This window comes from Tympanuchus pallidicinctus, unplaced genomic scaffold (genome assembly GCF_026119805.1).
Source record: "Tympanuchus pallidicinctus isolate F22 unplaced genomic scaffold, pur_lepc_1.0 scaffold11, whole genome shotgun sequence".
Classification (NCBI taxonomy): domain Eukaryota; kingdom Metazoa; phylum Chordata; class Aves; order Galliformes; family Phasianidae; genus Tympanuchus; species Tympanuchus pallidicinctus.
In genome coordinates, this window is record NW_026294627.1 from 18,837,761 (window position 1) to 18,845,702 (window position 7,942).

The window sequence follows — 7,942 nt, forward strand, 5'->3', positions numbered from 1 at the left end:
AGAGAAACCTCAGTGACAAAACGAGCTCCATCTTGTGCCCGAGGACAGAGGGACCATGGGGACAGAAAGCCCAGCAGCACCAGCCGCTCCCCAATAACTCGGTAACAGTTTGCCCCACACCCAAGCACAGCCATGTGTTTTTTCACAAGTGCCGAGCAAATGTAACCTCTGTGTTTTATAACTTTAATTCATTGATCAAGCTGATGTGTTTCTCCTTTGGACAAATAGTCATTACATCTGAGACTTTACAGCCAGGCTTTGAAGTTAATGTTCACTGAGATGAAGGAGAAAGTTCACACTTCTTCTATTGTTTCCATCCGCTTTGGCTGCACACCAGATAAGACAGCAATGCCTTAAATTTACAAGTGATGACTATTTTTGCAGCCAGAAAAGCCAAAAAACTGCTTAAAATAATAATGGCTCGAATCCCACAGTGCTCAGCAAAACGCTGGGAAAGGAGGGAAACGGATCCAGGAAATTTACGAATTTCAGCAGGGCTCATTTCGATGTTTACTACTTGGGCTGCGTCTGTCTCCCGTGCTGCCTGTGCTCCCTTCCCTGCTTTTTGCTGCTCCCTTGGAACAGGTGAAGGAAGCGCTGGATTCACGGTGGCTCAGCCCCAGGTTCTGGGTTGTAGGGCGCTGACTCCGTAGCTGTGGAAGGAAGGACCTTCCAAGGGCCGATCCCACCTCTGCGCTCACATGGAGATGGAATTCGGTTAGGGCAGGACGTCCTCCTGAGCCTGCAGCTGACGAGCGGGTAGATGCTCATCAATGGAATATCATTTACAAGATTTCCAACACTCAAGATATGATTTAGCTGTGAGTTGCACTGTGACTGTGCTACGTTCTATCAGAGACCAGCACTCCGGGGCTGACGGCTGTGCTGCACACCGAGAAACCCTCCTCTTCCTCCTCAGAGCCCGGGGGGAGCCTGGGGCAACAGCTCCGATTCAGCTCCCCGCTGTGGCACAAAGCGCCCCGTCTTGGCCCTGGGAGGAGCCATGGGCTCCGGCAGCGCGGTGCCTCGATGGAGCCCGCGAGGTGCGGGGCTCTGCATCCCGTCAGCCCCCCGGGAGGAAGCCGGGCGGGTTTTTATTAAATCAAGCTCCCAGCCGATTCCTACAGAAGGGCTTTTTGAACTGGGAGCTGAACCTTATGTCTGGTTCCCTGCCAAGCACGGGACTGCGCGGGGAGGAAAGGAGATGTATTTTTGGAGCCCGTGTCTGCAAGCAGGCTGCTTGCTCCCATTAAAGCCGCTGTTGGTGGAGAATCCTCTGGTGGCAAAACAGATGTGGGGGCCCGGCGCGGTGACAAGATGTATTTCTGGTGCTCGCGTGGATGAGCGTTCTCGTGGAGGACTTTTCTCATGCCGTCGTGATTTTATTGTTTAATTTTAACCAAAGCTGGCGGAGCGCCCCGCTGCCTTGTGATAAACGTGTTTGTTTACTCACCTCGTGGTAACCGGAGAGGCGGGCGGGCTCCGCTCCTCGGCGCTGCTCGCGTCGTGCTGCCGTGCCCGGGGACGCAATGCGTGGCGCTGACACCGCCGGCACGGGGCTGCGCCTTGGCTCCGGCTGCCGCGGAGTGAACAGAGTGTGATGGGAGCTGGAGTTTGCTCTGAATGAATGTTGCTCTTAACAGGGCTATGTTTATTGCCCATACTTTGGGTTGTGCTTAATGCTATACAAACACATGGTGTGCGCTCCATGGATACTCCTGCAGTTCTAAGCTTCCCTTTAGTGAGGCACTGGCACAGGTTGCCCGGAGAGCTGGTGGATGCCGCACCCCTGCAGACACCGATCAGGTTGGACGGAACTCTGAGCACCTGATGGAGCTGCAGGTATCCCTGTTCGTTGCAGGGGATTTGGACTAGATGGCCTTTAAAGCTCCATTCCAACTCAAACAATTCTATGATTCTATGATTGTAAGTGTGTGTTAAAATATACTGGGTGCATGGCTGCTTTAGAAAGCAGTGGCATCTCTGTGCCTTTGCTGGAAAAGCCAGGAATGCAAGTGCACATCTGAAAGGGAATTTGCAGCACCATTCATAATGTGTACTTGGATTTCTTGCTGACTCGTCCTTCCTTGGGCACGGCACTGAGTCCAGGCTCTGTTATGGTACAGATCATCATTTCATAGAATCATCTGAGTTGGGAGGGACCATGAAATGTCACCTAGTCCAACTCCTTGCACTGAACACCTACGGCTCCATCGGGTGCTCAGAGCCCTGACCAACCTGACCTCGAGTATCTCCAGGGATGGGGCAGCTACCACCTCTCTGGGCAACCTGTGCCACTGCCTCACCACCCTGACTGTAAAATCTTTTTCATATTCCCAATCTAAATCTCCCCTCTTTTTGTTTGAAACCATTTCCCCTTGTCCTATCACGACAGACCCAGCCGAAGAGTCTGTCCCTTTCTTTCTTATAGCCTGCCTTTATATACTCGCAGCCTCCCTTTAAATACTGGCACGAGGGCAGCCAAGCTCTACACCACACCTCTATAAGCAGTAGAGCATCGCATATGGAAGGCATAACAGGAGATGATGGTAAATTTTTGCTTTGACATTATAGCTTAAGTTAAGTGAAAAGGTGTCAGCTTTGGCCTGGGCTTTCATGAGTGCCATGGGTGGACCATGGTTATTTGGGGCTCTTCCAAACATCCCCAACCTCTTCCAAAAAGAAAAACTCGCAATCTGTTCTCAATTGAACCTTAAAGCCATAAAATCCAGGTTCCAATAAATCTTCATTTTATAAAAACACATCGAGCACAGAGCAAACCAGAGCCCATAAAAGAAATTAAAACACGTGTGGGTCACATACTCCGCTGGATGCCCCTTAACAGCATTGCAAAATTAGGGATTTAAAGAGGAGACAACGAGGTGAGATTTCGCTGTGAGTTTTGGCACCTCCTCCAGGTCCCAGGGGCCGGCGCAGGCACCGCTGAGGACCCCCAGATCCCTGGTGGCACGGGAGCTGCGTCCCTGCGTCCCGCCGTGTGCGTGCTGCTGGCCATGGCCATGGCCCCATCCCAGGGGGGAGCCAGGAGCTGGGGTTGGTGAAAGCTCCATGTGTTGGGGGAGAAGAAAGCAGAGCGGTGTTTGGGAGAGGCTCCGCTCGCCCGTTGCAGCAAAGCTGAAGTGCAACGCAAAAATGAAAGCAGCTGGGATTGTGCTGCGGAGAAATGGGCTTTAACAAGCTCTCTTTCAGGGCTTTAAAACATTTCTGCCTGTGATGTAATCTTGACATTTCCTGGCTCGCTGGTGATTTCCTCGGATCAAACACCCAGAATCCCAGGAACCATCGCAAGTCAGTCGCCACATCCCAGGAAACACTCAGCATCCCGCGTGGGCACCAGGAGCAGTGAGGAGGTCACAAAGAGCCCCTCTCACCTTCCTGCTCCCACCTGGCACCCTGCCTGTGCTGTGTGCTGTACAGTGGGCTCTGCAGACAGGCTGCAGGGGGACCCCACGGCTCTGGCCGTTGATTCATTTCTGTGCTTTCCTTAAAAAGTGTTTTGGAAACGGCTCAAAAAACCTGGGTGTTTTCCAATGGGAGCTGCACCGTTTGGAAGCCCAGACTTTAAATCAAGATATAATCTATTTTCTTACATCTGTTGTATTATGGCAATTGCATTAACCTTCAGGTGACTTCCTCAAGCAGTAACAACCCAGTCCAAAACCAAGCAAAGCCTTACAGACTCTGGGAGCCCTCCTAAAGATTCATTACATTTCTGCTAACAATGTTCTGAGATGGAAAATCAGGGAAGAAACAAAAAAGTGAAGAAAAAAAAGTAAAACAAAAGAATCCACCTCATTTATTTTTCAGTATTTCAGAAAGAGGTGTCTTTAGCATCTCAGAATGGATGCCATCCATGGGGACTTGAGGAAAATAGAGACAGTGGGGATGATGGGGAATGATGGAAAGTGATGAGGATGATGGGGACAGTGGGGACAAGGGATGATGGGGTCAATGGGGACAGTGGAGATGATGGGGATGATGATAATGATGGGGAGAATGGAGGTGACGGGATGATGGGAATGAGGAGTGTCATGGGATCATAGCCATGATAAGAATGCTAGGAGTGGTGGATATAATAGGGATGATGGGGATGATGGGAACAATGAGTGTCGTGGCATCATGGGGGTGATAAGAATGATAGGGATGGTGGGGTGATAGAGATGATGGGGACAATGGAGATGGTGAGGAAGCAGGGTCCAAGGTCCAGGTGCTGAGAACAGCTCACATTCACTTCGCAGCACAGTTTTGCAGTTTGGCACACGTGAACACCGCTGCCTTTTTCACCAGCTCCCAGAGAAGCAATATGGTAAATCTGGAAGCTCAGTTAGAGCAATGAAATAGGAAACCATGTGATTTTCGTCATGCTGTGAGCACAGATCTGTGCAGCAGCTCGTGTGCCCCCCGTGCCCCCTCCTTGCCCGCATCACTTTGCTCTCACGTTCTGCAGTGTGCACAGAGCAACCCCAGCCTGCAGAGCCCCTGTCCTGGGCATCTCCAGCAGCTGCTGCAGTGAGAGCAATGGGGAAGGAGGGAGGGTTTCTCCCCCATTTCGTTACCTGAACCCCAATAGCACCACTCGCTGCTGAGCTGTGAGCACACCGTGTGTGTGCTGCGTCCCAGGATGTGAGCTGTGTTTGTGTGTGCCTCTCTGCCTCCTGAAAAACAAAACATGGGGGGAAGTGCATTAAAAAAGACATCACCCACCAACAATGCAGAGTGCTCATGGCTTTAGAAACAGCGCTGAAAACATTCTTCTTATTAAACACGTCCTTTGTTTGTGATTCCCATTCAAACTGTAAGTAATCGACCAAGGTAACCGCAGCCCCACCCACCGCTGCAAAAAGAGAAAGTGAAAGACAAGCAGACAGATGGGTTGCGCTGGGCCAGCAGAGCCTCAACCCCACAGCCTCAACCCTGCAGCCCCACGGCTTGGGGGTGGCCACGCTGGGCCTTGAGGCTCTCCATGTCATGTAGGGGCATCAGCTGCACACCACGTGTGGGACCGGCACCCCAAAAACAGGCCTATCCACACTCACAGAACAACTTTTCTGTATAAAAGAATGCATCTGAGGCAACAGGAATAATGTTATGCATCCCTGCTTACACAGTGTTGCCCCACGTTTTGCTTGACCAAAGTCCTCCAAACGCCTGTACACCAACAAGCAGCCTTCCAGGACTTGAGGGGAGCTTACAAGCAGCAGGAGGAGTTGCTTTTACATGGTCTGATGGTGACAGGACAAGGGGGAATGGCTTTAAACTAAAAGAGGGGAAATATAGCTTAGATGTCGGGGTGAAATTCTTTACTCAGAGGGCAGTGAGGCGCTGGCACAGGCTGCCCAGAGAGGTTGTGGGTGCAATAGGAGCAGGAGACAAAACCAGTGCAGCTGGCTGGCTTTAGGAGGAAAGCTGCGTGTGCTCCTTAAAGCCAAGGCATCTCGGGGAGGATTCATAAGCAGGGATGGAGCGGTACTGCGGGATTCACAGCCTGTGTTTGTGTCTCAGGGATGCACGTGGTTGAGGCTCCATCTCATTCACAGCAGTTCTGCTTCTGTGCTGCCAGGAGCAGTAAGTAAGAGGGAAGTTGTAACCGGAGCCTCCCTTTTCTTAGAGCCCTGCTGTTTCCTGCAGGCTGGCGGCTTCAGCGCAAATCACAGCTCTGCTGTGCTCCTAGGCCATGATAAATGATTCAGATGGAAAAACAGCAGCACACAAGTAGGAGCAGGAGATAAAGGGACAAGGGTGAGGGTGGCCGACCGGTGCCACCAGTCCACATGGGACATAAGCAAACCAGGAGGTTCTTGGAGTGTTCTTAAAGCTTCCTCCTCCAAGCGACAAAGGAACCAAAAGGAGAGGACCTTGTGGCCACCAGCAACAAGGGGCTCGCTGGGGATGTGGAGGATGGAGGCAATCTTGGCTGTTGTGACCACAAAATGGAGGAGGTTGGGATCCCAAGAGCAAGGAGGAGCGATAAATGCCAGCTCACAACCCTGAACCTTTGTAGAGCAGACTTGGGCCTCTCCAAGGATCTGCTGGGTAGTCCTGTGGGGTAAGGCCCTGCAGGGAGGAGAGGCCCAAGAGAGCTGGTTAGCATTCAAGGATCACCTTCTCCATGGACATCTTCCAGTCATGGGCTCTGACCAAATGCACCCATATGTGATTGTGAGGCCGTTCTCTATAATCTTTGGTCAATCGTGGTAACTGGGAGATGTGCCTGAAGGCTGGAGAAAAGTAAGTGTCACTCCTGTCTTCAAAAAGGGCAAGAAGGAGCACTTGGAGAATGGCTGGCTGGTCAGTCCCACCGTAGTCCCTGGGGTGGTGATGGAGCAGCTCACCCTGAAAACCATTTCCAGGCACATGAAAGAGAAGAAAAACATCAGGAATAGCCAGAGTGGATTCACCAAGAAGAAGCTGTGCCTGATCAACCTGATAAGCTTCTATAATGAAATCATCAGCCTCCTGGATGGGGAGGAAAAGTGAATACTGTCTCCCTGGATTTCAGTATGGTCTTTGACTCCATCTCCAGTAAGATCCTCAGAGAGAAGCTGTTGAAGTATGGGCTGGATGAGCAGAAAGAGAGGTGGATCAAAAATGAGTTGAATGGCTGGGCCCAGAGGGTCTTGGTGAGAGGTGCAGCCTGTCTGGAGGCCAGCAGCAAGCAGAGTGTCCCAGGGTCACTACTGGGTCCAGTCTGTTTCACATCTTTAACGATCCAGATGATGGGACAGAGGGCATCCTCAAGAACTCATGGATGGCACAGAACTGGAGGCAGTGTCCAACTCACCAGAGGGCCGCACAGTGCACACACTGCAGCCCCGCTGGCCCACCCTGGGGGCAGACAGCCACCAGCCCTTTGCCATCAGCAGTTTATAGAGCAAAACCAAACCCTTCCACCAAGTCTGTGCTTAAAGCTTCCATTCTAAAGAGCTCAGACTTTGATGAATCCTCACCTGCATTTACTGTATTGGTTTTTCAAACATAATGCCTGCATGTGGGATCATCCTCATGAGAAGGTATTGCTACAAATGTGTCAACAAAACACTGCTACAGTCAGGTCTGATCATAAAACATGAGTCAACCGTTGTTCAATCATTTGCTAACCCACATTTATACAAGTTATCTCTTCTAAAATCATCACCACATACATCTTAGATTTCATTTTCTTTCTGAAAAAAGAGCTGCGATTTTTGCTTTTTACTGAGCCAGTGATCCTTATCTGCCACCCAGCACCGTGCTGCACCCCTTGCATTTTTGGTTCTTGCTGCCTGATGCTTTGACCAGGGGGAAAACACCCTGAATGGGCACAAGCAGGAGCTCGCTCCATTGTGGCAGCCAGCAGTTTGCAGGCAACATGAAAGCAGCAGAGTTCTGCTGCCCTCCTCCCTGGCTCAGCAGAGCGATGCCCTCACCTCTCCCAGCCCCGTTCTCCAGGAGCACAGGCTGGCATCGGTCCCGTTTCCTTCTTACGCTTCGATTTCAAGAGCACCGGGGCGGTGCAATGTGTTCCTGCTCATTTCTTAGGTGTTATTTTCACTCTCCATAGCAAACACAGCAAGCATCGCAGCGCCAGTCCTCGGTGTCCACTTCGTAAGCGTGACTTTCTGGAAGGCGTCTTCCAAGCAGCCTTGGAGCCGTGACCTCTCGCTGCCGTAAGGCATACAGGGAGCTGGGTCCTTTCCAGACATTCAAGCTGTAGAGTTTGGTCTTTCCTGTTTTTCTTGAAGAACTTTTGGGAGGTCAGAAACGTGTTCTTTGAGCTTTTGCCACCTTACAGATGAAAGGCTGCTGGAATCATTAGGATGAATTTCCTCTGTGCCAAAAGTTGCTCGTTTAAGTCAAGTATATTTTAAAGCTGCAAGCAGAAATTTTCAAGGTGTAACTAAAAGTGCCCGTTTCCTTTTCTTGCCATCTCCTTGCTCCGCCG

At 51.0% G+C, this 7,942-nt stretch overlaps 1 long non-coding RNA gene across 1 annotated transcript; it reads right to left on the reverse strand.

The window, feature by feature from the left end:
* Nucleotides 1-3,794: 3,794 nt before the first annotated feature.
* LOC128074927 (uncharacterized) lies at nucleotides 3,795-7,050 on the reverse strand. The gene is made up of 2 exons (XR_008203521.1): nucleotides 4,578-7,050; nucleotides 3,795-4,333 (listed from the first exon to the last, which is right to left on the reverse strand). It is a non-coding gene; the product is annotated as an uncharacterized LOC128074927 (long non-coding RNA).
* Nucleotides 7,051-7,942: the final 892 nt, after the last annotated feature.